Source organism: Grammomys surdaster, unplaced genomic scaffold, assembly GCF_004785775.1.
Source record: "Grammomys surdaster isolate TR1022 unplaced genomic scaffold, NIH_TR_1.0 233, whole genome shotgun sequence".
Taxonomy (NCBI): Eukaryota; Metazoa; Chordata; class Mammalia; order Rodentia; family Muridae; genus Grammomys; species Grammomys surdaster.
This window is the reverse complement of record NW_021604678.1, coordinates 4,457,023-4,481,302: the sequence shown is the minus strand read 5'-3', so window position 1 is coordinate 4,481,302 and position 24,280 is coordinate 4,457,023. Positions and strand designations below refer to the sequence as shown.

Sequence of the window (24,280 nt, the reverse complement as noted above, 5' to 3'; positions counted from 1 at the left end):
TCAGTAAAGTAGGGAGAATAGTGTCTCTGGGCTCAGCATGTTGTTATAAAGACTGGAAATATAGTGAAAACACTCCTCACTGCCTAGCCAGCCTCCCAGGAACTGCCAACTGCTGTCATGCACCATGAATTAATATTTCTGTCCACGAGAAAGCTTGCACATAACTGTAGTCCCCGGAGACTATACTGCCTGGTGACTTGTAGTCAGTCTGTGGATGTGTGTTCCCAAGAGGATGAAATCACCAAACGACACTCTCTTCAGGATCTGTCCCTGCTTGACAGAGTACACGATGCTGTACTCAGCCACAAGCACTACCTAGGCCTTTGCTTATCTTTTTTTTTTTTTTTTTTACTTTATAATTTATCAGGAGATGGACTCCTTGCCATAGCAGTTTTTCATGTACTCTTAGGGCCAGTGGTATAAAGCAGAAACAATGAATGAGTCACCTACTAATGTCCAGAACTGTCACAGTGCCTATGTACCAGAGTCTCCTGGGAATCTCTGCCATGTGTGTTGTGAGCAAACATGGAGGGCTTATCTTATATTGTAATCCATTTGTAATTATAAGTGAGAATGACCAGGGCTATCTGTTTTGTTTCTCCATGATATTTTTTTAGACCCAGAGATACAAATCAGCATGGAGAAGTGGAAAAAAGAGCCGACAATAGATCCCCAGCCCAGAGATGAAATTCACTTTTACCTCATCCTAAGTTCTGAATGTCACAAGAGTCAGGTGACCTGGTATCACCTTAAGAGTCTATGATGATGTCCCCTCATCAGCAGATACAAGCAGCATCATTAAATCTACAAGGTCAGTCCCCCACCACAAAATTTTTAAGAGCGCTGGCAAACCAAACCACACAATAGAGTCGTAGTGAAGAATTTCTGTAAAAGGCCACCATTCCCCCAAATACGATGATTTCTAAACAGAACCAGCAGTGACTGTTTTTTTTTCTCCACCATCTTTTGATTTCTAAAAGCAGTCATCCTTGTTCACCCAGCAGATGACTATAGGCTCCTCCTACACACACGGCCCAGAGGACTCTTTCTCTTAGAACTAGATGGAACTCACTGGTTGATACCATGCAAAGATAACCCCAAAGGAAGTCCCTTCCGTTGGCGTCTGGATCCACTGTGGTCTGACTTTCCTTGCATTGGCCTCTCTCAATTCACCTACCTGACTAAGAGTAATAACAAACACTACCATATATGGAGGGTATAACTTCTCTTCTCAGTTGAGAGCAGTCTCATTTTTCTCAGGTCAGCAACAAGCTCAGACCAAGGACACCATATATGTCATGGCTAGGTGAGCCAAACAGCCACCTCATTGTCCTTTGACGAGCTGCCATTCCAGACTCTCATGGACCCGGCCACTGAGATGCAAAAGGAAATGTCCTGGGTAGTAAGTGGGAAGGGTTTGTATCCTCAATTATGGAAAGAAAACATTTCCCACCCACATTCCTTCTTTCTCACTTGGTACGGTGCCATAAAACTCCAGTACTTGCTGCTGTGGCATCCGTTATGTAGCCATGAGACAACAAATACGAGGACCTAAAGCCACCACAGTGACCATGGGTGAATAGAAGGTGGAAGGAGTCCTTGGTGGACGTCATCAAAGTCCAGACCCATCCATCTCCAAGCACAATGAAGGTCAATGAGTCTCCATTACAGGCCGGCATAGCACCAGGCTGTGTCCACTCACCTCCTACTGTGCCCTGGGAGGTGGCCACTCACCTGTACTATGATAAGTACCCTCTCTTGCAAGGGTGACTCTGAGAGGAAATTCTCTCTGAAGGGATATGAGGAGAGATTCCTTTCACAACAACAGGACAAGGTTCCTTTCTTCTAGAGATACATGCCAAGGCACTCAGACACCAGTTGTCACCCAATAAAATGTCAACAGAGAGGTGAGAAAGCTGGAAATAAAGTGCAATAGCTGCATGCCTGCACGGCTACGCGGCCGCAGAGCCACATGGCTGTACCACTGCATGGCCATATGGCAGCATGGCTGCGAGGCCACAGGGCTGCACGGTTGCATGTCTGCGTGTTTGCACAGCAGCTTGACACTGTGAATGCAGTCACTGCCTTTGAACCATTCACGTGGATCCTGACAGTGGCTGGACAGGTGGCTCAGTCGTCAAGAGTGCCGGCTGCTGTTCTGGAGGACCTGAGTTTAGTTCCCAGCACCCACATCAGGTGGCTCACCACTCCAGCTCCAGGAGAGCTGACACCCCTTTTGGCCTGTATACACACCTGCATTCATGAGTGCACACACAGGCACACTTTCACACACAACTAAAACATCAAAACTTTAAAAATGCTGAAATGGCAAGCTTTGTTGTGTGCACTTCACCACAATAAGAAAGGTAACAACCACCACCACCGCCTCCATCCATTAGAATGGCTATTTTAAAAATAACAAGTGTTAGTGTGTGTGGTGGCGCACCCCTTTAATTATTGCACTTCAGAGGCAGAGGCAGGCAGATCTGTGAGTTCAAAGCCAGCCTGGTCTACGCAGTGGGTTCTAGGGCTGTGTAGAGAGACCCAGTGTCAAAACAACAACCAAAACAAACAGAAACAAAAACAAATAAAAAACAACAAAAGCCAAAACCAAAGCAACTATTGGTGAGGATATGGGAAAAAGATAGAACTTTTTAATCTGCCTTATTATATCACTTTGGCTGATGTGGTACTTGCTATGGAGGCTAGCCTGGCCTCAAACACACGGAGATCCATCTACCTCTGCCTCTCCAGTGTTGGGATTAAAAGCATGTGCTTGGCCAAAAATTAGATCTGTTGTTTGAAATTTAAAATGTTATAATCAGCTGTGTAGATGGCTCACGGGGTCAGGATATAGCTCAGTGGGTCAAGCACTTGAAGTACAAGTGTGGAGACCAGAGTTCAAATCCCCAGAACCCACATAAAGTTAGAGCAATAGTGCTCAGCTTGTGGAGATAAATCTTAGCACTCTGATGATGCTATGGTAGGAGACTCCCTGGAAGGCCCCGAGCCAGGCAGCCTCAGCAACGGAGAACCTGTCTCAGACAAGATGGAAGGTGAAGATAGTTACCACGAGCACAATGTGATATATATACTCATGTGTTTCCCCATACACTACATAAAGATATAAAATAAAATAAAATAAAATAAAATAAAATAAAATAAAATAAAATAAAATAAAATAAAATGATGTAGTGCATCGTTAGAAGACAATATAGTGGTTTCTCAACAAGTTAAACATAAAATTAGCTTATGATGAAGAAATTCCAATCTGGGTCTTTGACCATGTGATGGTTTGAATGAAGAATGTTCCCATGGGCTCACATATTTGAACATTTGATCCCCAGTTGCTGGGCCTGCTTGAGAAGGTTATGGAAGGTTTAGGAGGTAGATCCTTGCTGGAGGAATTCTATCACTGGGAGTAGGCTCTAAAGTTTTAGATAGCTGTGTTCTACTTCCTGGTTTTTCTCTAACATCTTATGCATAGACAAAAAAATGTGATTAACAGCTTTTTGTTCCTTCCTCTGCCACAAACCTGTACGCCAAAAGTAAGTCCCTCTCTCCTCGAAGTTGCTTTTGGTCATATATTTTATCCCAACAACAGAAAAGGACCTGATTCAAATCATAAGATTGAAAGCCAGGGACATGTAAATTCACACTTATAGCAAGAGTATTCCCAACAGCCTAAGACAGAAACAACCCAAACGCCCATCAGTGGGTAAACAGTTTGGCACTTTACATACACCAGAATATTATTTAGCTGGGGGTGAAGGTGGGGACAGACATGGTGGTCCCCATCTGCAATCCCAGCACTCAGGAGGGCTTTCACATGTGCAAGGCTAGCCATAAAAAGGGAATTCTGACAAGTGCCATTTGATGAGCAGAAAAACAGTGTTGTGTGGTCTCACTTATAGAATATCAAAGTGGCTCAACCAACAGAGACAGTGGGATGGACAGAAAGCAAGTGCTAGCTCTGGGGTGGACTCAGGGAACGGGCACTTGCTTGTATTTAGTGAGTACAGTAAGTCTCCACCTGGAAGGCATGGTTTCTGGGTAACACACTGCCCTTTGCCCTGGGAAGATGTGATTCTTTCATCTCTTATTATTGTGTGATTATGATGTGTGTGTTTGTGTGTGATGTGTGTGTATATGTGATGTGATTGTATAATGTATGTATGTGATATGTGTGTATATGTGTGATCTATATACATACATGCATGTGTATATATGTTTGTGTATAGATAATGTATGTATATATGAGTACATGTATGTGTATGTACAATGTGTGTATACAATGTGTATATGTGATATGAATGTATAATGTATGTATGTGATGTGTGTATGCATGTATATGCATCTGTATATAATGTTTGTGTATGTATATAATGTGTGTGAGTATACATATGTGTATATATGTTTCTGTGTGTATAATGTGTATATATGTATATATGAGTGTATATGTGTTATATGTGTGGCTGCCTGCATGTGTGCATGCATATGTGAGTATATGTCCTGTGTGTGAGGTGTGTGTGTGTGTGTGTGTGTGTATTGCAATGTGTGTTTTCCTGTGTGTGGGTTCTGAGGATCAAACTCAGGTTGGTGTGCTTGCATAGGAGTCTTACAAACTATAAACTCAGTGGCAGGTTACCCACCTTCTACAGTCACACATGCATTCCAGTTACAGTGGTGGAGCACTAGAGGGAACGGAGATTTTCAGCCAGAGGGGAGCTGATGGTGGCAGATTGCCAGCTGTCTATGAAAGCCAACTTCTCCTTCCACTGTGTGGTCAGCAGAGCTGGGCACACAGCTGTCCCACCGTGTGGCACCCCAGCTCCTCTGGGCTGCGGCCCAGCTACATGATGAATTTCTTACCAATGAGATGTGAACAGGAGGGACTGCCCACCATTCCCTCTGATCTAAAACAACAGCCATCTTGCACAGACACCATGCTGCCGACGGCTTAGCTGTTATCAGTCCCTCCTCTCCCACTGATTCGGAACACCCACACTCTGTTACATAAATTAAAAAGACAAACAAGCCTTCCATGTTTTAAAGCCATCTTGTCTTTAGATTCTTGCCACCACAGCGGAATCTATTTTCTGTAGCTAATTAATATATGCAGATACTGCAGCAACTGAGGTCCAAACATCTCACCAGACGGCAAAGTCACTGTTCAGAAGCTACCCGAAAAATCCTATGATCCTTAGGTGACAGTAACATAACCTCGCCTTGAGAATTAGGTGATACCCAGGAGACCAGAGCGACTAGGTGGTCCCCCCATTCCATGGAAGAACTGAGGCCAGGGGATGGCTTCCTGACTTAAAAATGGCAAATCTCCTATATACATAAACATTTCAGCTTTCTCTCCCTGGAGAGAGGAGCTCATGTAGTCCAGGATGGCTTTAAACTTGCTACATAGTCAGGGTGACCCTGAACTTGTGATCCTCCTGCCTCTACATCCCAAGTTTTGAGATAACAGGCACGCACCACCATACCTGGGTTCTGTGATGCTGAGGATTAAACCAAGGTTTCTGCTAGACAAGCCCTCTGTCAGCTGAGATAGCCCCTCAGCCTCAACCTCACAGACATTTCATACACGCACAAATCTAATTCCTACTTGTCAGGTACTCCCTGAAGTACTCAAGCCTCCTCTGAGGCAGGGAAAAGCCTGAGTTTTGTCATTGATGATATTTGTAGATAGATGGTGAGGTGATTGTTTGGGAACAGTTCTGAAGACTATATCTGCTTGCCCTTTCATATGCAATTATTTCATGTATCTGCCTCTCCCAAAGGCAATAAACAACAACAAAAAAGCCATACAATAGTCTGACCATGCGCCACCATGAACACCGTGGTCCACAGCTGTGAGGCAGCACAACAGCAGCCTCTCTGACATGCCATGCCAGCTCCAAGCTCCAGAACAAGATTGAGACCATGAAATGCAGGTTCTCTCTTGCTAGGCTCTGACTTCGATACTTAATTCAGTGAAGGGAAAACAAGCAAACCAGAAACAAATCAGAGCAAAACAAGAAATGCCGCAGCCAACTCCCCAGGGACAGAAAAAGCCCAGGAACTCCAGGAGATGAAGATCTGACAGGCAAACAGGTTGAAGCTTGTGTGGCTAGCAGAAGAATCCCAAGACTGAGCAGTAAGCAGGACCAACCATCCCTGAACACTGAGGGTGGATCGCTTGCCAGTCAAGCTGCCAGCTTCTTGGTGGATAATGTTACAAATGCAAAGAAACTGATGATTATTCTTCTACATCCTATTATATGGGACCTCAGAATAGAGCAAGGAACACAAATGTTACCTGGATCATCTGTGGGGTGATACATCTCACTTAACATTACTAAGCCTCAGTTTTCCCATCACAACATGGGGTTCATACAGTACCTACTTCTTTCGGTTGCAGTTAAGACTAAGATTTAACCTCTCAGTGACATGCACATGCTAAGCCATTCCTAGCTGGAAACCATATGTGTGTGCGCGCGCGCAAGTGTGCGTGTATGTGTGTGTGTGTGTAAATCTTCAAGCAGTCTCTTAGAAATCATTTCATGCTGATGACTTTTCTGGAAGGACAGAAAGCACATGGAATATAGCAGACCAGAGGTTGTTTGTTGGAGTGCAGAGGACATGGAAGCAGGCTGTGCATCATCATCCGGGCTGTGCATCATCCGGGCTGTCCATCATCCGGGCTGTGCATCATCCGGGCTGTGCATCATCCGGGCTGTGCATCATCCGGGCTGTCCATCATCCGGGCTGTCCATCATCCGGGCTGTCCATCATCCGGGCTGTGCATCATCCAGTATCCTTCCTTCAGCAAGAACTAATCAACAACTGAACTCAAGTCCCCTGAACCCAAGCAGAACTACTCCATCAACAGAATGGCAACTACCAGATGCAGGAGCTTCCAGAGTGTAGTCACTGCCCAATGCCCGCTCTCCCAAAGCCAGTGATCTCTCATCTGGTAAGCGCTGGCTTCATGCAGATTCGCCCACCGTTTAGTACTGATGAACCTCATCAACAATCCTTCCTTCCCCCGCTTTCCACTGCTCTCATTTTGTTATACCCAGAAGGCTACAGATGATAAATCAGGGTGTGGCTGCTGAGTAAACACTAAAACCAGCTGGATCGCTGCAGGAGTTAATGTTTGTTTCTTCGTTTGCTGTTCTGGGATCACATCACACATACTAGGCAAGCACTTTACCACTGAGAAGCATCCCAGATCAAGGGTGGCTCATCATCAATGCAGCAAGGGTTAAGGGACGCTCGGATAACAAGTGGATGTGTCTCAGAGAAGGCTTCAGGATGCTCGAGATTGAGTGTCCTGGTTAGCTTAAATTGTCAGTTTGACACAACCTGGAGTTATCTGAGAGAAGACACCTCAAATGAGGGACTGCCTAGATCAGGTTGGTCTGTGGGCATTTCTGTGTAGGATTGTCTTGATTATATGGAAGCCCCCTGTGGTTGGCTGCATCCCCAGGGCAGGTGGTCCTGGAATATATAAAAAGCTAAGCACAAGCCCGTGAGTGAGCCAGCGAGTGAGCCAGCGAGCAGCAGTCACTCTGTGGCTCCTGCCTTTAGGTTTCTCCTTTGGGTGCCTGTCTGGCTTCTCTCAGTGATGAACTATGACCTGGAAGTGTAAGCTGAAATAAACCCTTCCTTCCCTCCTGTAAGTTGCCACTGCTTAGACTGTTTCTCACAACACCAGAAGGAAAGTGGAACAGTAGGTACATAAGGTTTTCATCCGCTCATCTGAACGGCACTGTTCAGTCTGCTGAGGGCTCAGAGAGAACAAAAAGCAAGAGGGAGACCAGCTCTGGCCTCTTGAGCTAGGACATCCATTTTCCCACCTTTGACCAGTGGGACTCTGGGTTCTCCAGCCTTACAACTTAAACTTAACTGAGTGACTTTCCTAGCTCCCAGGCCTGCAGTCTCCAGCTGCCTGGACATCCCTAGGTTTCTAGCTAGCAGGCTGCAAACTGTAGTACTTTGGAGCCCTGGAGTGGCGTGAGCCATGTCACACTGCATCTTTATACCCGTGCCCTCTTGGTTCTGACTCCCTGGACAACCCTGACTCAGGCCGTCATCAACAAAGGTGGTTCCACAGTTAGTCCATAAAACCAGCACACAGAATGGCCACACATCCTAACAAGGACTTTCAAGCTTCTAGCAAAGGAGAGCAGAGTGTTCCCCAGCTCTCCTTGAAGCTATCAGGAAACATGTTCAGAAAGCACTGGGTGGCAATTAACCTCAAAGTCTAACCCAGCCCACACGGAGGCCATGGCTGGCACTAGGTTTTGGAACTGAATGACTACTCGGCAGTTGTCACCTAACTGCCCCCTTCATGGCTTGGGCCAAGCTCCTTTCATGCCCTGTCTACTCCTCCATGAAGCTGGGTCAGATGTTGACATCCCTTTCTTCTCCTAGGCAAGGGTTGGTGGGCAGGACCCTCCCCCACGTGCTCCACCATCCCCTTCCCCCATGGCAAACATGTGTGTGCATAAATCTCCCTCTTTTGTTCCCACTACCACGCCACTAGAGTCACAGGCCCTTCTTGCTGTGGTTTAGTTTCCTTGTTTCTCAGTGGTAGGTGTTCATGGGCTTCTCCGCCTCCTCTCCAAGGACTGTATAGTTCACTCTTAAAGCAGAAGGCTACAGGATTTGGTTGCATAGCAAGAACAGACTGAGAGAATGAGTATCTCTTAGGAATTACACACCAGGGACCAGCAACATGGCTCAGTGAGACACACACTTGGATACAAGCTTGATGACCTAAGCAACGTCCTCGAATCCCATGGCAGAAAAACCAACTCCGCTACATTTTCTCCTGACCTCCCTCCATTTGTATGGTAGCATGCATGTGTACGCACACAATGATGCGTAGCATCTAAAACAAACTTAAAGAAATTGCTCAACAGGGGCTGGCTTAGTTGTACCATATGCAACACCTGGGTTCCAATACAAGAGAGGAGGTCGAAAATCTCATCAGATATTAGGTAATCTATTTCCCTTCTGATACAAACAATTTATAGAACACTAATTGGATATGCTAATGAACTGGATTTCCCCTAATATCTTGAGCTATCTCTTGTCAAGGGAAAATTAAGAGTGAATTCACTGACTGGGGTGGGGGTGGGGTGTAACCATTAGGATTCGAAGTGTGTGTGTCGGAGTAGTGTCACAAATACAGGGAAAGTTGCTTCATCGACTCATTGTTTTCTGGAAAGGACTGACAGTGAAGAGTGATTACTTGACCCAGTGCTTGGGAGACAGGGATGAAGGCGATCACCATGAATCCTAGGTCAGCTGGGGTGACACAGTAAGATCTTGTCCAAATCAAGATACAAATGCTTAAATAGACAGCACTATAGCAAACTAAAGAGCGTGTACACAGCAAAGCAAACAGTTGGTAGAGTGAAGAGGCGATCTACAGAACGGGAGAACGCTTCTGCAAGTTACAGGTCTGAGGAAGGGTAAGATCCAGAGGATTCTCATACATCGTAGGAAACTGAATAATATCTAGACTAGCAAAGGGGCGCCAGCCCCACGAAGAGGGGCGATCAGTTCAAAGAGACGTGTCTCAAAATGACCTATCAACAGCTACTGGGTGTATGAAAAGTACGCTCAACACCAGCAATCACCACAGAGACACAAATCAAATCACAACGGAATAACATGTCTACGTCATTCCCTTAGAATTCCTGTTCTGCAACAGACGAAAGGTAAAAAACAAGGATATGGAGGGAAGGGAATCCCTACACTTCGAGAATGCAAGTCGGTAGCCATGATGCAAATTTCTGTAAAAATCAAACCACACAACCAGATGATACCCTTTCTAGGGGAAATGCAGCAAGTATTCCTAGCAGATATCAACATTCCCATGCTTATCGTAGAACCAGTCACAGCATCCAAGATGTGAAAACAAGCTACCTGTCCATCAACTGATACAAGGGTGAAGAAAATGTACATGAACAGTGAATGCTATTCGGCTTTTGAAGATCATCTTCATGATGGACGCTGGAGTTGGGCTGCTGCTGCTACGTATTCAAATGCTAAACACTGGCCCCCAAGATCTGGTTGACCCAGAGTGAATCCTCATGCATACCTTAAGCTTTTGTTGTGTAAACCTTGACCCTCAAGTTATCCCTGATTGGTTAGTAATGATGCCTATAGCCTGTAGCTGGGCAGAAGAGGGATAGGTAGGGCTTTGGCTCCTAGGTTTCAGGTCTCAGGCAGGGACCATGAGTGAGGGAGGAGGGAGGTCACCATGGGGTAACATGGGTCTGAGCACAAGCCATGAGGGCTGGCCTGATGGAGCAGGAGCAGCCCAAACGAAACATATGGCAAGTAATATCTTAGGGATTTTGACAGGAAAGCAGACAAAACAGGTTAGAGGGTTGATATCTGCCTAGCTTTAGCACTTTAAGGGTTATTATAAAATTAACGGGCTCTATGTTATTTATTTCGAACACAACAGAGGGGTAAAACAAGCCCACCAAAATAACTTTAACCACAACAGAAAGACAAACACCACGTGAGCTCATCACACACAGACTACATCAGCTGATCTCATGGTTGCTCTCTTAATGTAGAGCAGAATGTTAGTTCCCAGAGGCAAGGGGTTGGGGGTGGGGGGGGGTGCTAGGAGCAGGTAGCAAGTTACAGTCGGATAGGAGAAATACTCCCGGTTGTGCAGCAGCAGGATGACTATAGGGGGCGATGATGTACCCCACACTGGAGAAAGCAGAAGAGTTCTGAGTTACACCATAAAGAAGAGACAGTTGTCTGAGACGTGATCAGCCTGGTTCACACGTCATGCCCTGTAGACCTGTGTCAAAGCATTAGTCCATGTTTTCATGTAGCAGCTTACATGATTTTAGTAGTAAAATTTAAAAAAAAAAGAAAAAGAAAAAAAAATAGCAGGCCGGAGAGATAGCTCAGCAGTTAAGAGCACTGGCTGCTCTTCTAGAGGTCCCGAGTTCAATTCCCAGCAACCACATGGTGGCTCACAACCATCCGTAATGGGATCCGATGCTCTCTTCTGGTGTGTCTGAAGATAATGACAGTGTACTTACATACATGAAATAAATAAATAAATCTTAAAAAAAAAAGGAATAGTAATTCATCTAACGGTTCTTACTTGTTGAAAACATCTCAAGGGTGCCATTCTACATGTGATTTTAACTCTTCACCTGCTGGCCTACAGTATGGCCTTCCACAGAGTTAACTTCCAGGAAAGGATTTCCGTAAGCAAACAACTACTATTGCTTCATCAGCATTGTGGCTGCTTTGCTGTTCTGGTTACGGTCATGGTTTCCAGAGTGTGTGCGTCTTCTAGTGACCAAGGGAAGAAACCTGCCGAGCTGAGTTTGGTGCTAAACCTGCCGAGCTGAGTTTGGTGCTTGTGTACACTGGCTGGGGAGAGGCCCTGCTCAAATTTACTCTGCGTGTTTGCTCTCTGTGTACACTGAAGGCAGAGACCTCACGGCCTCGAAGCTTTGTCCTCTTCATATCACCTGAGCTCTCAGAGAATTAAGAATTGAAAAGCAAGAAGTGAAAATCCGTGATAATCACATGTTAATACGTGGTCGTGCATCCTCTGAGACCTCACCCCATACTTAACCCTATCATGTCCTTTACCTGTGTGTGCTAGGGCCACAGGTGTGCTCTTGGCCTTGTGACATCTTACTTGTGTGTGCTAGGGCCACAGGTGTGCTCTTGGCCATGTGACATCTTATCTGTGTGTGCTAGGGCCATGTGTGCTCTTGGCCATGTGACATCTTGCAGCAATGGTGGCTCTCAGCCCCAAAGCCCCAAGAGACCTCAGATTCTATGTAGCAGGGAATCCTGAGCCAAAGCAGGTTCAAACTAGACAATGCCCCCCACAGTAGCCAGGGAGATACCTTTAAAACACAAGTCAGCCTCCACTCCTGCCAGACAGACCTAAGGGTTCAAATCCCTACTCTGACCTCAGTACACACTCCTCCCAGGCTGTAGACTTTGGTCTCCTGCCAGGGCTTGTGAGCCCTGCCTTGTTCCTCCAAAGCACGCTTTGTCCCAGCGTGGCACATGGCTGCCCCCTTGCCTGCCCAGGCCCCCTTGCCTGCCCCAGCCCCCTTGCCTTGCCCCAAGACTTTGTAAAATGGAGACTTCCTTGGAAAGCTTTTCCTGAATATCCCACTTAACATGGCCCAGAATTCCCTCCACCATCTTGCAGCTCCTCCCTCCAGAGCATCTGTCCTGTACTTAATGTATTTTTTTTTTCTATTCATGGCAGAAGCTTCATCAGGGTGCAATATAATTTTAAAAAATAGATTATTCTATGTTTTTACTGATATCAATTTTATTTTTATTGTTTTTACATCCCTACAGAAGTTTCCCCTCCCTCTTCTCCTCCAAACCCCTCCCCCGAGCTCCCCTCTGCCCTCCATAAATTAGTCTAAAATGACTTTACTTTTTAATTCTTCAGCGATTTCCTTTGTAATGAATTTTATTCCCATTCATTCCCCTCCCCCACCCCCAACTCCTCTGGCTGAAACCTTTTTCTCCCAAGCAAGTCAGAGGGCAGAGGGTTTTTTTGTTTTGTTTTGTTTTGCTTTGTCTTTTATTCTCCATTTTATCGGCAGTGTCCAGAACAAGGCCACACCCATAGACATCTGGTGCAGAACACGTGAAAAGCACTGTGCTAGGCATGAGAACAGAAGATTTTTTTGCATTTATTGCATTCAACACTCAAGTAGATACCTATTTCTAGAGTGATGTGTTTTGGGGACCCCGCATTTCATCCTTTAGCTATGAATGGCTGCCCTATGTCTTTCATATTGTAAACAAATTACATCTATATCAATTTTCTTCAGGAAAAAATCAAATAATTTCCTTTGTTAGTCTTTCCTCATTATATATAAACCACTATGTCTATAGATTAATATATATTTTATATAGAGAGCTCTCTGTATATTATATAGAGAGAGTCACTTACCAGTAATTCACTGGATTAGTATTCCAGGGCTTTACCTGAATGAGGAATTGTGTTGGGTGTTAGGGAAAGTGGTTACCAAGAAGGCAAACCCTGAATCCTCACGTCCTCCAGAGAGGACAGACACAGCTATGAATAGTTCGGTGCAAAGGAGAAAAAAATTGACCTAAGTCCACAGCAAGGCAGGCCCAACCCCTCTAAGGAGCAGGGATGGGCAGCAGAGTCATACTTAGGAAATTCCCCTGCCAGGTGAAGCACAGTGTCGTGGTTCTAGGCAAGGTGTGAATAAAGCAACGGAAACAGGATTTTAATGAGGCAGGTTTTTGTAGCAAGGTGGGTCACAGGGCAGAGTTTGGGATGGGAGTGTGGGAAGGAGCGAGCTGGTGCCCCAAACCAAAGCAGCAGTGGCTCAGACACTGATGTGGATAAATTCAAGAGTTAGTTTGGAGGTAGGAGTAGCAAGTACCAAGAATGCTTGGGGCCTTTTAATCTGAGTGTGTAACTGGGCTAAGGCATACCTTCTGATAGCTGGAAACCCTTTTATTGATTCTGAGGGAACTCATGTTTGGATTGAAGTTAGTTTGGGCTTGGTAAGCAGGGGGAAATTACTGCATTGATAAGATCGGTAGACTGTTGCAAAAGATGCCTGTCAGTGAGTACAGCTGGGCAGTGGATCAATACGGAAATGGAGTGATAAAACCTGAAGGGACTGTATTGTTTTCAAAGTCTAGTTCAGTCATTCTCAACATGCAAGGGGTCACAAACTACAACAGCCTAATTAAAGATGGAGAGAAGGGAGGATGGGAATGAAGATTTATAGGAGATAAAGGTTTATGAAACCCTGGAGGTAATCGAGATGAAGGAAGGGACTTAGGGAGCTCCTTAATTAAAGGACAACATTTTGGTCTTTGTTTTTCATTGTGTAACAAACACAGGGAGCTACCCAGTCCTTTCTCTCAGGCAGTAATAAGTCTAACAGCTTCTGATTATGGTTGTAAAACAGTAACTACTGATGTGGAAGACGGTAAGTCTGTTTTTCCACAACCAACAACTGAGTGGTAAGGTGGCCACGTGATTGATCACTCTTACACACAAGTCATGTACCCAAACAGCCACCCACCTGCTAAGCAGACAGGGCGGCAATGGCTCTAGCCACTGCTCCACATGCTCACCTAAGGGCCTGCAAGTGTAGACCATGACCAAAATGCAGATGAAAGGCCTTTTACAGGGAAACGGAGGGATACTTTTTGGGGTTGGGCTCTGGAAATTATACTTGAGTCTAAAGAAACCATAGAAACAAGTAGAGACAAGTTCTTCTGATAATACACGCACCATCTACCAAACTGGCCTGCCATCATTTGCCAAGACAGCATGATCATGGAAAACATTTCACTGGGGCTGGCTTAGGGTTTCAGAGGTTTAGTCTGTTATCTTCATGAAAGGAAGCATGGCAGCATGCAGGCAGACATGGTGCTAGAGGAGCTGAGAGCTCTATATCTTGATCTGCAGGCTGCAGGAGACTGTGTGCCACACTGGGAGGAGCTTGAGCCCAGGCGATCTCAGAGCCCACCCCCACAGGGACACACTTCCTCCAATAAGGCCACACCTCCTAATAGTGCCACTCCCCATGGGCCAAGCATTCAATCACATGAATCTATGGAGGCCAAACCTATTCAAACCCTCACTTCATCTTTGTAATTAACCTTCCTGGAGAGCATTTCCTGTGGAGATAGCGACAATAAAAGTTATAGGCACACAACATGGTAACGAACTATTGGCAGTGGTTTTGCAGTTACCATAGATGGATTCTGTTGTTCATTCATCACGGTTTAACTGTGGTGCGTGGACCAACTTTACTGTCAATTTACAGGAGACCACAGTGGCTTACTGTGCTTTAGGGCTTTGCTCAGGGCCATGCAGCTTGAGAGTGGTGGAGTTCGCCCAAGCTCTTGGCTTCTCACCAGTACATTCTACTAAACATTATTACCCTTGATTACATGCCACACTTGCCAGGACCTCTCAGCTAACTCTAATGCCCAGACAATGCTCCAGTTAATTACACTGAGATGTTTCGCCTTCATCTCTTACTGATAATCTTTCCAAAATCCATCCTACCAGCGAGACAATCTACTGAGCAGTTTTGTCTTTTATTGGCCACTGAAAGTCTTCTACAGAGAAGTAGCTTTTGGCTCCAAGAAGCCTTCACCTGCACACCTCACTCACGCCTTCACCTGCAAGCCTCACTCACTGTTCCAGAACCAATTTTACTGCACGCTGACCTTCGAAGGGTTTCTCTCATTACCCAGCTCATATTGTGTCTTGTTTTGGTTTAGAAAAAGAAAAAAAAATACCACTCCTATCTCTGATCTTTTGCTTCAGTCCCAAGCCTCTAGTGTTCTGGTATTTCAGAATTAGACACGTGGCTGTTGTGGTAGATTTAGGGCAGTTTGGTTAGGCTCCTCTGAATTAGGTTTCACAGGAATCCCTCCTGCATGCTTCTAGTCAAGGTGGCAGACAAGACTTAACATCAACACAGGAGGTCTGGAGGACAAAGCGAATTAGCAACCACTGGAAGAATATTAAACATTCACTGTGGAATGATTTCAATAAACAGACAGCTTGTCTTTCATGCTTGGAATGCTGAGTATGTGTTTGTAGCCAACACTTCATTGTGAGCCTGCTGGCATCTGTCCTTTGACACAGGACAGCTGTTCGATCTGCATCTGGTCCCCTTTCTCTGGACCCTCTGCAGATTCACTAACAGGCCAGAAATGTGCTTATCTTTGTAGTGAATAGCCCTCTCTCTAGCCAGTTGCTGTAGCAAGGTTCCTTACAGTGACCTCTTACAGTAACAAGGCTAGAGGTTGGAGGGACCAACCCAGTTCCACACTCCGATAGAGCCTGGGCATCCTGCGCATGCGCTCTGGCACGTGCTACGCAATCCTCCCACGCCTCCTTTACATCCATCCTTCCCTTTCCAAGTGTCAGAATTCTAAGTGCGTGTCAAGCCCCAGCCTCAGAAGGAAAGACAACAGACTTACACAAATAGTTGGAGTGTCTCTGTAGCTATGTAGGTTTGATGCCTATAACCTATCACATGCATAGACTCTGGCGTGACCTGTCTCTTTCTTTGACCCTGACTTATACCGAGACAAGAGGGTTAAAACCTTGGACCTTATGAAAATTTTCCCTTTGCACAGCAAGACCTTGTTCGAATTATTTATACTCTGAAGGCAGCTTTGGGAAAATAAGGAAGAATATGGACGAAATGAAAAGGGACCCTGGGTGCAGAGAACAGAAACGCCATCTGTGAAAACGTGACGTTTGTGTGTTTGCTTCCAGGCACATGCCTGGTGCTGGAGATACGATGATCAGTAACAACCTGAGACTGCGTAATCTAAGGGGAAAGAAGATGCTCACAGAGCGAGCTGTAATAGAATAAGTGCTACAAAATGGACATCAATGAAATGCTGGGGGGACATGGAGGAGGAAGTCATCCATTTTGTCTGGAAGAGTCAATGAGATCTCTGCAGATAGATAGGCTACCGATGCTGTAACTATGGAGAGTAGCTACGCACCACTGATGCTGCACCATGGAGAGTACAGGTGAGCATCTAACCTAGTGGTGACAGAGAGGGAGCACAGGGCAGAGGGCAAAGGAAGGGGGACAGTGGGAACAGAGGAGAGCTAAGCAGAGGCCCAGGCAGGAGCTGGAGTAGGAAAGACAGCAGTAGGAAGACATAGGGGGATGGTTCAAAGGGAAGTGGGATGAACAACCAGAGAGGAGGGGCCACGGTCAGTGGAGAGTGGACGAGAGGCTCAGGTATTGTGACACCAGCCATGGCCCACATCAGAGCAGTTTCCCTGGGACTTCAGAGACCCAATCCACTGCACGGAGGCTTGTGAAATACAAGTGACACAGAAGTGAAGCAAATGTGGCCTGGCTTCAGGAAGGGCTAGGTGTGAATGGAAGGCAGGATTTCTCAGGAGAGAAATACAACTGTGTGTGGGAGCAATGAGGACTGAGGGCTGGGGTGGGGTGTATGGGCATGCAGAGAGGTATCGAGAAACACATACTGAATTTCCCTATCAAACCCAGCACCATATACAATGAATACAAGCCCATTAAGAACTATTAATGAGCCTGGCAAGATGGTTCAATGATAAAGGTGCTTGATGCTGAGTCTAATGATCTGAGTTCAATCCTTGAAAACCATGTGCACGAACACTCACACACACACATACACACACACACACTCTCTCACACACACATACACACTCACACACACATACACACACTCATACACACACTCATACACATACATACACACTCTCACACACACTCACACACACATACACACACTCACACACACATACATACAAACACACTCTTACACACACACACACTCTCACACACACATACACACACTCACACACACATACATACAAACACACTCTCACACACACACATACATACACACACACACACTCACATACATATACACACTCACACGCATCCACACACACCACACTCACACACACCACATACACACTAAATAAATAAATGAAAATTTAAAATGTTTAAAACAAATGTTCTTTCTTAGCCAGGTGTGGTAGAACATACCAGTAGTCCCAGAAATTGAGATATAGAAGGAGGAGGCTCGGCAATTCATGGTTAACCTTGGCTATATACATGTCAAGCTGCAAGGCTAGCCTATACTAGATGAGACGCATCTAAAAAAAAATCGGACTTCCGGTTTGGGACCGAGCCTAGAGCAGGTCGCAGGCAGCAGCTCCGTACCCAACTGCAGAAAACCAAGAAAAACAGGGACTCCCAGGAGCTTGAACTCACGCAGCATCCCAGGTAAAATTGAATCACCCGTGATGCCTGCTATTAGAAGTTCTAACCCAGATGGACCAGAAGCCAGGAGCCTCGCCCTTACCCTCACCCCCTACCTTTTCCCACCTGCACAAGGTCCCCTGAAGCTGGGCAACTGCAAGATCCTGCTTGGCAACTGCAGATAGACTCAAAGCAGTGTACCATATCATCTGAAGAATAGCAGAGAGACCATAACTCAAGCAGTGTACCATATCTTCTGAAGAATAGCAGGTTGCAGTCCTCCTCGCCCCCACGAATAACTAGGACCCGCCGGTCGGGTCAAGTGGCACCCAGACGTGGGGCTCGAAGCACGGACCCATCCGGACGGACCCTCATTGAGAGGATGTGCGCACGACATCAAGATTGAGCAAGACAGAGATCATCGCCCGTGACCTGTCGTCCACGGAACCAGGTTGATGCTGCCATCAAGAAGGCAGTTGAAGTTCATTACCATCACCTGAAAATTGCAGAGGATCCAGAAGTGACTCCGCAGGAGACTGACACAGCTGTCAGCTCCCCTGCCTCCCCCTACGGTCGACCCCTAGACTTCCACGCCCTCCAGAAGGGTTCCTGGTATGCCTGGCTTTGCCCTCATTTCTCTCGCTAGAGAGCTTGGCTTCTTGATCACCACAACAAAAATTGGCTTTTTCCTAAACCAAGGCCACCCTTGATATGGCCGCTAACATTGGGGAGCCTTCCTTTATGACAATATTACACCCCAAACTGACAAATGGTTGGTAACTTGAACATTTACAAGAGACTAGGATGGCTGTGAGTTAGTCCAATGACGGGATTATTGTAGGTCCACTTCCCAGGGGCCCACCCAATGCAGCCGAAAAGGAGTGCGTGGTGCTGGGAGTGGGTGCAGCCTACATGGCCTAAGACAGGGCTCTCACCCTCCTTTCACCCACATCAGAGTCCCTTGACGTTGCCCATCGTCGACAGCCTAAAGCCTTCGACCATCGATGTGACTCGTCTCACATCAGTGTTTTGGGGTTGTGAACTTGTCTAAGACCCCCCATAATTAGACATCCAAATTCAAAACTCACATAGTTGGGATTGAACATAAGATGCCTTCTCTAACTAAACAGAGAAGGGGGAGATGCCAGAAGCCAGGACCCTCGCCCTTACCCTTACCCCCTACCTTTCCCCACCTGCACAATGTCCTCTGAAGCTTGGCAACTGCAAGATCCTGCTTAGCAACTGCAGATAGACTCAAAGCAGAGTACCATGTCTTCTTAAAAATAGCAGGGAGACCATAACTCAAGCAGTGTACCATATCTTCTGAAGAACTCCAGGTAGATCATAATTCAAGGCAGTGTACCATATAGACCATGACATGTTTCAAGGCACAGGCCAAGAAGATTTTGTACTTTTCCACCACCTGGACCCTCTTACCCCCTCCCCTTGTAAAACATGCTATAAAAAAAAGCATTTCATGTTCAAAAAAAAAAAAAGAAAAGAAAAAAAAAAGAAAAAAAACAAAAAAAAACAAAATAAAATAAAATAAAATAAAATAAAAAATCGGAATATTCCCACAAAACTCAACCAAAACATTATTAATAAAAAAAGCAAAAAGATAGCTATAAGTGAACAGAGGTCTAAATCTATGTTAACAGAGTTTGTTCTCAAAAACATAAGAGATGTGCTCGTACTGTGTGGCCATAGGGAAGGCACTGGGAGTCTGAACATTTGCAGACTGGGGCACGATACAGCAGCTTAAGATGTTGGTTAGCCACAGGAGGAGGGAATCAAATGTCAGGAGAGGGAAAACTCAGCGCCTGCCTACTGTCCACTCCTCTGCTAACATAAGGCCGAGGCCGACTCTTCTGGGGGGGGGGATAGAGGTGAGGGTAAGAGGGAGAGACACGGAGGCCCCAGACAAGGCTGTAGTCATCATCTGAGTGAGGTTGGGGTGGGGAGAGCTCTTAGCCACCCGGCTTTAACCTTTAATCCCAGGACTCAAGAGGCAGAGGCAGGCAAATCTCTGAGTTTGAGGCCAGCCTGGAACAGAATAAGTTCCAGGATGACTAGGGCTACACAGGGGAACCTCATCTTGAAAAAAACAAACATTCTCTCTAAAGCCTCAAACACCGCGTTTTAAGTGGAGCAGACACTTCCTCTCTTCCAGAGATCAGCAGCTAGTATACCAGCAGTTCTCAACCAGTGGGTCATAACTTCTTTGCGGGTCACCTACCAATCCTGCATACCAGATATTTCCATTATGATTCATAGCGGTAGCAAAATTACAGTTATGAAGTAGCAGCAAAATCATTTTATGGTTGGGGGTTACCTGTACTAAAGGGTCCCGGCATTGGGAGGGTTGAGATCCACCGTGATGTACAATGGCACCATGCAGGAGCAGACAAAAATGCAGAGGACTGGGGAAACAAACAAGTCTACCAGTCTGGAGGACCTGCAATTTGATGCTTCATTCAAGAGAGAGGCACACAGCCAGACAGGGCAGGTTAAATACCCAGGCTTGGGAGTCAGCATCATGGTGGTGGGCGGGGGTTGACTCAAGCCAATGTACCCTTGCCACAGCCCAGGTAGACTATGGAAGATAAGAAAGGGTGAAGGCAGAGAGAATCCTCACACCAGGAAGCAATAGAGAATGACAGCTGATAGGTGGTCTCGGAAGTAGCACCATGAAAGCCAAGGAGACAAAGATGCGTGGTAACAATGTATCCTCAAAGCTCAAGTAGAGCAAAAATGAGAGGTAGCCACAGAGTTCGGCAATTAACACCCTTCTTGGCACTGTCACAGATGGCTTTTGTAGCCCACGGGGTGGGGGTGGGGTCAGAAAGCAGGCTACAATTGGGCTGAGAAAGGAATAGGAGAAATTGACTGAAAACACATGGAAAAAGAGTCCAAGGAAGAGTCCGGAGCACAGAGGGGTCTTACAATGCTTTCCCGGAGGGAGCGAAAGCAGAACTGAGCACCTGAACACAGTTTGAAGCAGCCAGTGGATAACAGAGAGGGGAAGTGAACAAGACAGTGAAGTAACATGTTTATCCATTGGCAATGTCTGATGAGAATGGCCCTGCTGGTGACAACACATGCAGACATGCAAACGGTTCCATATTTGTTCAACGGGTTGGATGATGTAGCCCAGGGCTACCTATAGGATAAATTAGTGTCCACGGTATTGTCAGTATTTCCTTCAATAAAGGGAGGACAGAGAAGGCTTCATGTTCTCATCATGCATCTAGAAAGACAAGCAGGAAATGACCAAGGCACAACAAGAAAGTAAAGGCAACAAATAATAAATTTTTAAATGAACAGAAATGTTAGGGCAGGGTTTCCCCACTTCCTTAGTCTGGCCTTGAACTCTGGGATTCAAGAGATCCATCTACCTTAGCCTTCTCAGTGCTGGGATCATGCCAGCCATCCGGCCTTACTAGGAGCAAAATGACCTGAAGAAATCTGAAAGCTAGTTCCACCGCAGAAGATCGGCATATCAAATATCTCCACGAGAAAGACATACAAAACAGTGTTAACCGTGTCTGTAACACGTACTTATGTATCAGCACACTGGTATGTATATGTGTACATAAACCTATACCAGTAACTACATATGCTGCGTAAAACTGAGCTATAGGTAACAGAAAGCAATAAAACCAGTGCTTATTTCTAGCCGTGTAGATTGCATTTGGTAAGGGACAAGCTCTGCTGACTTCTGTTGCTCTCACGCTCCCACAGAAGGACCATTTATTTACACCTTCACTGTTTACCTGTAGTTCAATCTTGCTGCTTTACAACAGTGATTCTCAATGCTGTGACCCTTCAACAAAGTTCCTCATGCTGTGGTGACGCCCCCAACCATAAAATTATTTTGTTGCTACTTCATAACTGTAATTTTGCTGTTATGGATCACAATGTAAGTATTTGACATACAGGCTATCTGATGTGTGACCCTGTGGGGGTCTTGACTCACAGGATGAGAACTATAGAGCACTTGCCCTGCAGTTCACGTACTTGCCTGCCTGACTCCAACACCCCTGGCAGTGCTTAGCGAGTTCAGCATCTTTAACTGGTATCCATTTTTATATCCATGTGAGAATAACAAAATTACCTTTTTCTGAAAATTATTCTTTAACAGTTACAAACATTTATGGAAGAGTTCATTTTAATGTGAAAAAATTTAGGATATGGAAAAATATGGTAAGCTACCCAATTTTTTCTTGAAGATGGACTATTTTTGATGCCCCCAAATCAGTAAGTACATTTCTAAACACTGAAAGCTGTAGGCCAATGTTATTCCCAAATAAAAAGAAAAGTAATGCTCACAGGTTTGGACTGATGGAGTTTTACATCCAGGCTCTCACAGCCACTTCCCAAACCTTTTGAAAGGAAAGGAAAAAAGGAATGTAGTTAGTTCTTTGGACACCTGCCTCAAAAATGTGATACTTAATCCCCCAACACATAATGAAAGTGGGCGTGGCTACCGGTGTACCAGGTAAGCAAGAGCAACCTGATGTGCTCATCCTCCCACAGTCCAGAGCCTGTGGGCGGGGCCTGTGGGCATCTTTGTATCAGCAATAATTGTCTCAATGGTTGCTACAGCATCGTGGGGTTCTGTCTGTAGCTCTTGGAACTCTTTTATGTCTAGCCGTCCCAGATTCTGAGCAATTACATTAAGAACTGTACTTCCTGAGTCAAAACCAAGGGTATTTGTTTAAAGCAACAAGCGAACCCTTTCTGTTTGAATTGTTCTATCAACTGAAACCTTTAGGCTGCTCTTGAACCAAAATGTGAATTGCGTAGGCATTCCCTGGCCATCATGATCTTGAATGAAGAAGGGTAGCCACAGCCAGAATAAAATAAAATCCACATTAGTCAATGGCTCTGCATTTTCAGGTGCACTGTCAGTACCTTTTTATCTATCTGTCTGTCTGCTTATCTATCTATCTATCTATCTATCTATCTATCTATCTATCTATCTATCTATCTATGTACCTACCTATCTACCTATCGTTTGTGATACTGGAAGTCTCACCCATGTTAGGTAAGTACTACTTACTGAGCTACACCCCTAGCTGTGGGTCTCGAAAGGATAATTAGTCTGTGAGATATTTTTTCAAAGAACTTGGGTTAAGGAAACGTGAGGAGGTGAATATGGACAAATAAAACAATCATTTCCTATACTTAGTAAAAGTAATTTTACAAGTATGAAGAAGGCTGGGGAGATGGCTCAGAGGGCCAGAGAGCTTGCTGTGTAACTGTGAGGACATGTGCTTTGATCTCCAGCACCACACAAGGAGTGGAGTGTAGCAGGACAAATCTGCAGCCTCAGCATGCAGGGAGGGGGTCGCAGGGCTTATTAGCTGCACAGCACCAACAAATGAGCTCCAGATTCACTGAGAGACCCTGTCTCAAAGGACCAGGCGAGGGTGATAGAGGAGGACAATGGACACCTTCCTCTGATCTACACACACACACACACACACACACACTCACAAACTCATACACATGCATGCACAAACACACATACACACATGCATGCACACACATAGATCTACACACACATGTGTATATACACACATACCCATACATGCACACACACACTCACACATGCATGTATGCACACACAGACCTGCACACATGTGTATTCACACACATGCACACATAGACACACACACACACTCACAAACTCATACACATGCATGCACACACACTCACATACATGCATGCATGCACATACACGAATCTGCATACATATGTGCATATACCCACACACACATGATGCATGCACACACAGACCTGCACACATATGTGTATATATACACATACTCACACACTTGCACACACACACTCACAGACACATGCTCACACACATTCATACACATATGCATACAAACACACAGAGATCTGCACACATATGTATATATACACATACACAGAGAGAGGGAGAATGAGGGGGAGAGATCTGCACACATACACACATGATCTGTAAAATTTTAGAGAAAGTGTCAATTTTACTATCCTTAGGTCTGGTGGGTATTTCCAGTGCTCCAGAAAAATTTCTCTATCTTCTCAGTGTGTGGCTTCCAGCTCCAGGGCACAGCCAGTCTCTTGATCAATTCTAAGGGCCATGGAGATGTTACCCAATCAGTTGAAGAAGGTAAGTCAAGAGAGCCCAGCACTACCAACAAATCCAGCTTGATTTAGAGGAGGCTTCTATCTGGAACCTGCCCTGTTGGCCACAGGCACCAGGAAGCTGCTTTTGCTAAAAAGCATTGAGCCCACAAAGTCACAGGCAGGCAGGATGGAAGCCTGTGGGGGGATGGAAGCGGGGTGGGGGGATGAATGGCAGGGTGGAAGCTGGGGGGGAGGGATGAAGGGCGGGATGGAAGCTGGGGGCGATGAAGGGCAGGATGGAAGTGGGGGGGATGAAGGGCAGGATGGAAGCTGGGGGGATG

General features: G+C 45.7%; 1 protein-coding gene across 2 annotated transcripts in view; it reads right to left on the bottom strand.

Moving 5' to 3' along the window:
- Tmem150c (transmembrane protein 150C) overlaps positions 1-24,280 on the bottom strand; it is a 72,786-nt gene that overhangs the window by 30,523 nt on the left and 17,983 nt on the right. The window contains exon 1 of one of the 2 annotated variants that reach the window (XM_028773713.1): positions 22,149-22,179. The exons of the other annotated variant lie outside the window; for it this stretch is intronic. The gene's annotated coding sequence lies outside the window, so the exon portion shown is untranslated. Of the gene's footprint in view, positions 1-22,148; positions 22,180-24,280 lie in introns of those variants that run through there. 2 annotated transcript variants of the gene reach the window in all.